At 43.2% G+C, this 7,694-nt stretch overlaps 1 non-coding gene across 1 annotated transcript; it reads right to left on the bottom strand.

Annotated features, from left to right (window-relative positions):
• Positions 1-227: 227 nt before the first annotated feature.
• Positions 228-311, bottom strand: Trnas-gga. Its single transcript is given in 2 exon segments — positions 228-262; positions 272-311. It is a non-coding gene; the product is annotated as a tRNA-Ser (tRNA).
• Positions 312-7,694: the final 7,383 nt, after the last annotated feature.

Raw genomic sequence — 7,694 nt, forward strand, 5'->3', positions numbered from 1 at the left:
AGAATGTGCTGATTGCTGTGTAGATCTTTCAGGCTATCACATAACATCATATTGCCGAATGCTTTTCCATAATAGTTAGTTCACGTATTTATGAGATCTTGCTATCCGAGTATTTTTTGAAACCTAACAGGCTCTGAGCACTATGGGACTTAACATCTTAGGTCATCATTCCCCTAGAACTTAGAACTACTTAAACCTAACTAACCTAAGGACATCACACACATCCATGCCCGAGGCAGGATTCGAACCTGCGACCGTAGCGGTCGCGTGATTCCAGACTATAGCGCCTTGAACCGCTCGGCCACCCCGGCCGGCCCTCGGAAAACATTCCGGTGGCGTTCTCGTTTCCCGATAACGGGGTCCCGTCGTTGATTCCCGGCGGGGTCAGGGGTTTCCACCTGCCTTGAGATGACGGGGCTTGTGTTGTCCTCATCATTTCATCATCATTCATGAAAGTGGCGAAATTTGACTGAGCTAAGGTTGGGAATTTGTACGGGCGCTGATAACCGCGCATTTGAGCGCCCAACAAACCAAGCATCATAATCATCATCATCATCGGAAAACATTTGTGTGGCCTCATGTTGTATGAAGCATTTTTGTGACTTCTGCGCTGCTCGGGAACTAATGAATATTAACAATAGACTGGCATCCTAACATTTTATGATTCGTACTACGCTTAGCATTTAAACCTACCCACTTGTCATATTATTGTGTACGGTTTGTGGCATAAGCGTTAGAGATCGCGAACGTTGGAAAAGAAACTAGTTTAAGCGACATCTACGAAACGCGAGGTACGCAAGCTGTCTACAAGTTGGTTTCGAGAAGTAGGGGGCGAACACATTACGCTTTCATCTGCAAATCACACATAGCATCGTTGTGCGTCCCTGTGTATATATTGTGGCACACGATATTTCGAACATTAATTCCGCTATCTGCTGTGATAGCGCTACACTTGGCATCCCCGTGCGTGGATATGTGTCTAAAGTGGCAGACTACATTCTGAACAATTGCTTTTGAAGCCGTCGTTTCAGTGTTAAACTTGGCATACCTTGTGAGAGGAAAAATGAGTTTAAACAGCGGGTAATTTCAATAGGAAGCGTTAAACTTTCATTATATTCAAAATTGGAATGATCTGATGAAGTTACGAGTGATCATGTAGTTTAGATTACATGATGATATATGAGTTATGATTTCAAACAGTAAAACAGTCATTAAGCCTATAGTATACATGATGATATATGAGTTATGATTTCAAACAGTAAAACAGTCATTAAGCCTATAGTATGTTAAACGTTAGTTTTAACTTGTCTGTGGTTTCTAAATGGAATCGTATAGGCCCACAGGCTAATGTAAAGATTGGAGCCGTTTTGAAAGCTTAATAGTCACCCTCTCTCAATCATCCAATAACATTCTACAATTAGAAATTTGTAGAATATACTTGCACTAACACACTTTCTTCATCAAAATTTGAATGCTATGTTTCGAGACAATAGTAGCAAAATGCCTCTGTATCAGAGGGCGATAACCCACAGTTCTCGGAATGCACTCGACTGGTAAGTAATCGGTTCGAATCACTTATTTTTCATATTGGTCCTCTCAAGTAGGGGAAGTTTCATTATAAACACGATGTATATGTCGTAAGTCAGAGTACCTCATGGCTTGCAAATTACCCAGCGTCTCTGAGAATGTGAGCACATAGCGACATGCCAAAAATTTTACCCACGACTTACTCTTTCTCGGTGACACTCCTCATTCTCGCTGCTCATGTAGTAAAATTACAAAATCAGGCATGGGATTTAATTGATTACTTCTTTACGACTAACTAACCATAACTCCAATCGCAGAACATTTTGCAGATATTACCCACATATACCATTGAACGTACCCACAAAATTATACGTTTTTCGACACATAGTTCGGGAGATACGGCATCATAAACATTGAGATGGGTTGATAAGTAGTTTTTCTTAACAACGGAATTCAATTTACCCAGAGTTTGATAATGATAATATTTTTTGTGGTGATTTTTTCATTAGCCTATACGAGGATAAACCGAAACTAATAAAAACAATAGATTTACGGTTTTACGTCTTCAACAATAAAGGTTTTACGTGCTTAACATCAAATAATTAACACATAATTTGATTTTTAAAGTATTCAGTAGGATGGAGTTGTTTTATACATGTAACTTCGATTCTTTAACGAATCTTGGGTGCGGTTAGTAGTAGTAAATAAGCTCTTAGTCGTGGCGTAGTTGCTTATTTATTGAGTTTTCACTTTTCGTCAAGACTTGTTTGAAGACGTTAATAATGAAAATGAGTATTAGTGTGCTAACATTTCAAGACATACTTATAGGTAGAGTCCCAGGAATTTTCGTACAGCCTTCTTGCTTTAGATTGGGCGCATCCATGTGTTTATAGAACAGACAATGGATCGACTTCAGTGTAATATTCGGATCTCAGCACAAGCATATTAAGCGACAAGCCAAGCGAGTAGCTACTAATATTTTATGACGATTCTGAGGACAAAATGTAGATTACATATCCAAAGGCTCAGGTGTTGACATTGGTTTCGCCCCAGGATTACACCTGGCGGTTAACATAACTTTCACTACTGCACAGTTTTATAAAGGTTACGTAAAAAGATGCGACACACTCGGACTCCATACTAAAGTCTGGAGTCCCTTCTACAGAGAGGTGAACCACTTCTATAAAATGGAGGAAGGGAGGGGGGTACCGAACCCATTTCTAACATGCCTAAAAAAACTCTGTACAGCGCAGACTAAACTTCCCGTTTCTGAAGGCCGATATTTTTGTGTTACCTCTACAGTGACGGTAACATCGAAAACACACTGATCTCTGTAACAATGGGCAAATGATATAATTAAGAGAGTACTGCAGATTTCTCCACATTAACTGTCATCTCCAGGTAGTTCTGATATTATATTTTATTTGCAGCCACATTATGTCATGACGTGCTGAAAGTTCGCAATGTGTGTAAGATACAATAGCAGTGTTGCTGTAATTGCAACATGTTTAGTGAGACTCTCACGTACTTTCCGTAACTACAAGATTTCTACCTCAACAGCTGTTATGGCGTAAAGATGAGCTCCGGTACGCCAGTCGGGAACGACAGGGAAGAGATGGTTGCGAGACGATGTTAGCCAATCGTATGCTGACCGACACCTCTCCAGGACGACAACGCGACAACAGCGGCCCCTATGTGGAGAGGACATAAGCGGCGTGGGCGACTGGTGGAGCCCACCTGGACAGCGGCTTCTATGTTAGAGACTTGGATAGCAGCGTCAACGTTAGCCACTTCGATAGCAGTTCAGGAAACACTTTCATCAGCCAGAGATCAGCAGTCACTGCAAACACTGATTATTTCGTATGTCGTCCTTTGCTTGCGACACATCTCTGTGGTTGCCAAAGATAAGTATTTGTAAATGTCTTACCGTAATAAAACTCATCAATACAATTTGTTTGATTGTTTGTCTAGCGAACCGAGTAGGCAGGAATCCTAGATACAACAACAGCCACATCCATGCTCTGCATACCAGTGAAGTGCACGCGTGGCACAGGGGTCTTAGTATGGTACCACTTATTGCCTTCCTGTGGAGAGCTTAAACGCCCCTGGGTGTGTTTTAATTAATTTAATCTTGCCTTTGGGGTCCCTACAGAAGCGATACATAGGAGGATGAAGAATATCTTTTGATTCTTCACTTAATAATGCTTCTTGAAACTTACTAAATAGGCTTTCGCTGTTTAATCGGCTTCTATTTCAGTGCTCTGCAAACTCAGGTTCTTCAGCATTTCCGTGTCCTCACCTGTAAGTCAAACACACCTGTGATCATTCGTGCCGTCCTTCTCAGTATACGTTCAATAACTATTACTTTTTTTGTATAGATGATACGCATTTGAGAATTATTGTAAGGTGGAACTCACAAGTGATTTTTAAGCAGTCTCCTTTGCAGGACGACTGCATTTTTCCAGTATGCTGGCGATGAACCCAAGCCTACCATCTTCCTTACCTTCATTGGAGCCTATATGATCATTCAAATTCATATCTCTACAGATTGTTTCCCGGTACACCACCACAGCAACATCATTAACACAAGATCCAGTCAAAATTTTGTGAATAATATGCAAACTGAAAACTACCAAAAGTGCAAGTTTAAAGCTGGAACGAATTTTTCAATATTAATAAAATCATTTGGCTATAGTCAAAGTTCTTCTTATTTTGCTAAATGTCGATAATTGATTTATTGTTTTGCAACAACTTTGTCATCTTCCAGCATCGACACTCTAATTGGAAGGAAAAGCAATAGCTACACGCATTTCTCTATTGTCCAATATCTGCCCTGTTAGCCCAAAATTTTCGAGACCTGGAAAATTTGAACATATTATAAATGTGCATGTATCTACGAGGGACATTCAACAAGTAATCCAACACATTTTTTCCCGGAAGCACGTTGACTTTATTTAGGATTCCAATACATTGTATTGTTCGTCACTCTTTTGGCTACAAAACTGTATTTTTCAACATAATCTACGTTCAGTGCGAAGGCCTTATACTATCTTACTGGAAGGGCTCGCATGCCTGCATGGTACCACTCCACTGGTCGAGGTCGGGACAAACACGTTGCTGTGTCAGCAACCTCCCCATCATCCACGTACAGCTTCCTGCCGAGTGCATGCTGCATTGAGCGAACAGGTGGAAGACGATAGGTGCGAGATCCGCGCTTTAGGGTGGATGAGGAAAAAAAGTCCGATGAAGTTTTGTGAGCTCTTCTCGGGGACGAAGACCTGTGAAGTCTGACGGGTACGAAGACGCTCTGAAGTCGTTTCTTCAATTTCCTAACGGTAGCACAATACACTGCAGAATTGACTGATGCTCCGTGAGGAAGGACATCAAACAGAATGACTCCTCCACAGTCACAAAAGACCGTCACCATGACTTTAGAGGCTCAGAGGGTGGCTATGAGCTTTATATTCGGAGCCACATGGTTTGGCGCCACGCCACTGATTTCCGTTTTGTTTCCAATTCTGATGGACCTTGCTTCATCGGCTGTGATGATGTTAGACAAAACTTATGTGATGAGCTTCGTAACGCGCAAGCAATTCCGGTCAGATGGTCCTTCGTCTCTCTTTATGTTCTTCAGTTCGGCGGCGAAGAACACACATGGGCTGGCCGGGGTGGCCGAGCGGTTCTAGGCGCTACAGTCTAGAACTGCGCTACCGCTACGGTCGCAGGTTTGAATCCTGCCTCGGGCATGGATGTGTGTGATGTCCTTAGGTTAGTTAGGTTTAAGTTGTTCTAAGATGACCTCAGATGTCAAGTCCCATAGTGCTCAGAGCCATTTGAACTATTTTTTGAACACACATGGGGCACACATCTTTCAGTACCCAAACTGGTGTATGGATGAGTCAGCACTACCAACAGAGACACAGTTGTGCAGCGAGGTTTTCGACTGGGATCCGTGGATCACCACCAGTGAGAGTGTCCGAACGTCCCAACATTGCAGGAGTCACAGCTGTGTGCAGCTGGCGGGCCCGCGGGAAATCGAACAGGTGTGCACGTCCTTGTTGCGACGATGACAGCCGCCTCGCCCAACGACTCAACGCGCTTTTACTCACTGCCAGCCGGCCGGTGTGACCGAGCGGTTCTAGGCGCTTCAGTCCGGAATCGCGGTGCTGCTACAGCCGCAGGTTCGAATGCTGCCTCGGGCATGGATGTGTGTGATGACTGGGTGTTGTGTGATGTCCTTAGGTTAGTTAGGTTTAAGTAGTTCTAAGTTATAGGGGGCTGATGACCAGAGATGTTAAGTCCCATAGTGCTCAGAGCCACTTAAACTATTTGAACTCAGTGCCAGGTCTCCGTAGGCATTACGAAAACGCCTGTGAATATCTGCTGTGCTCCGGGTTTCCGCCAAAAGAAACTCAATGACAGCTGTCTGCTTAGAGCATACCTCCATTACAGACGCCATTTTGAAGGATACGCACATGCCGCCACCCATCGGAACTTCATGAAACAAGAGACTTTGTCTAAATCGAGTAATGCTCTGAACGAAGCGTTTGCCTTCCTTCATTCTTCTTCTAAAATAAGTCGAAGGGTCATAGTAGCCTCAAATGTTCCTACAATTGTACAGAACCCAAACAGATCTTCCAAAAGTTTGGTTTACAGCATTCTTTTCCATTATTATCAAATAATTCTCCATCCTCTTAGAAAATGAAATCTGCTTGTATCCCACAGATCCTATTAGTATCAACTTGGATGACTTAATCCCACACATTCAGCAGACGGGAGTAGATTTTGAAAAATTATCGTCCTCTTTGTATTTTTGATATTGCTGGCGTGCCCAGAAATACGATAAATAGTGAAGATTTTTATATCCAGATCTATCAAAAACTCCTGACGAAAACAGAACTACCGCTGATATCTGTCAAACAATAAGTAGTTTGCGTGGAATTGCGTTAAACAGCCGACTCCGTAACCATCACCGCTGCTACCTTTACATGCAACAGAAATTCCGGGTTCCGGATGCCGAATGTTGTAAACTTACACTGACGAGTTTACATGTTATTGTCTGAATCTGTTTTCCTAACGCCTTCAAATATCTGTTCAAAAATGGTTCAAATGGCTCTGAGCACTGTGGGACTTAGCTTCTGAGGTCATCTGTCCCCTAGATCGTAGAACCACTTAAACCACTTAAGCACATGCCACACATCCATACCCGAGGCAGGCTTCGAACTTGCGACCGTAGCAGTCGCGCGGTTCTAGAATGTAGCGCCTAGAACCGCTCGGCCACTCCGGCCGGCAAATATCTGTTTCTGATGGCTGTTGTTTATATTTGAATGTTCATCAACAAGTGTCAGAATGCGAACCATTCAACGAAACATCGTCGATATGGGATTTCGGAGGCGAAGGTCCACTCGTGTACCCTTGATGACTGCACGACACAAAGCTTTACGTCTCACGTAAACTGCTAATGTTTGGAAACGTGTTGTCTGTTCAGACGAGTCTCGTTTCAAATTGCATCGAGCGGATGGATATGTACGAGTATGGAGACAACCACATGAATCCATGGATCCTTCATGTTAGCAGGGGACTGTTCAAGCTGCTGAAGGCTCTGCAATTGTGTAGGGCGTGTGCTGTTGGAATGATATGGGACCACTGATATGTGTAGATACGACTCTGCCAGGTGACACGTACCTGAACATCACTTGCATCCATTCATGTCCATTGTGCATTCCGACGGACTTTGGCAATTCCAGCACGACAATGCTACACCCCACACGCCCAGAATTGCTACAGGGTGGCTGTACAAAAACTCTTCTGAGTTTAAACACTTCCGCTTGGCACCAAACTACCTAGACATGAACATTATTGAGTACATCTGGGATGTCCTGCAGCGTGCTGTTCAGAAGAGATCTCTATCCCCTCGTACTCTTACGGATTTATACACAAACTTGCAAGATTCATGGTGTCAGTTCCCTCCAGCACTACTTCAGACATTAGTCGGATCTTCCTACGACTGCGGTCGCAGCGGAACCGACATCGAGGCATTCCGACAACAATCAATATTGACCGAAGATCGCCGATCTTTTGAGATTAGAACACCTTTACTTAAAGAGATCAGTGCAACCAATCTCAATGACAGAACATACGGACTTCGGACAACAGTCACCAGAATC

This window comes from Schistocerca americana, chromosome 7, assembly GCF_021461395.2.
Source record: "Schistocerca americana isolate TAMUIC-IGC-003095 chromosome 7, iqSchAmer2.1, whole genome shotgun sequence".
In the NCBI taxonomy this organism is placed as follows: domain Eukaryota; kingdom Metazoa; phylum Arthropoda; class Insecta; order Orthoptera; family Acrididae; genus Schistocerca; species Schistocerca americana.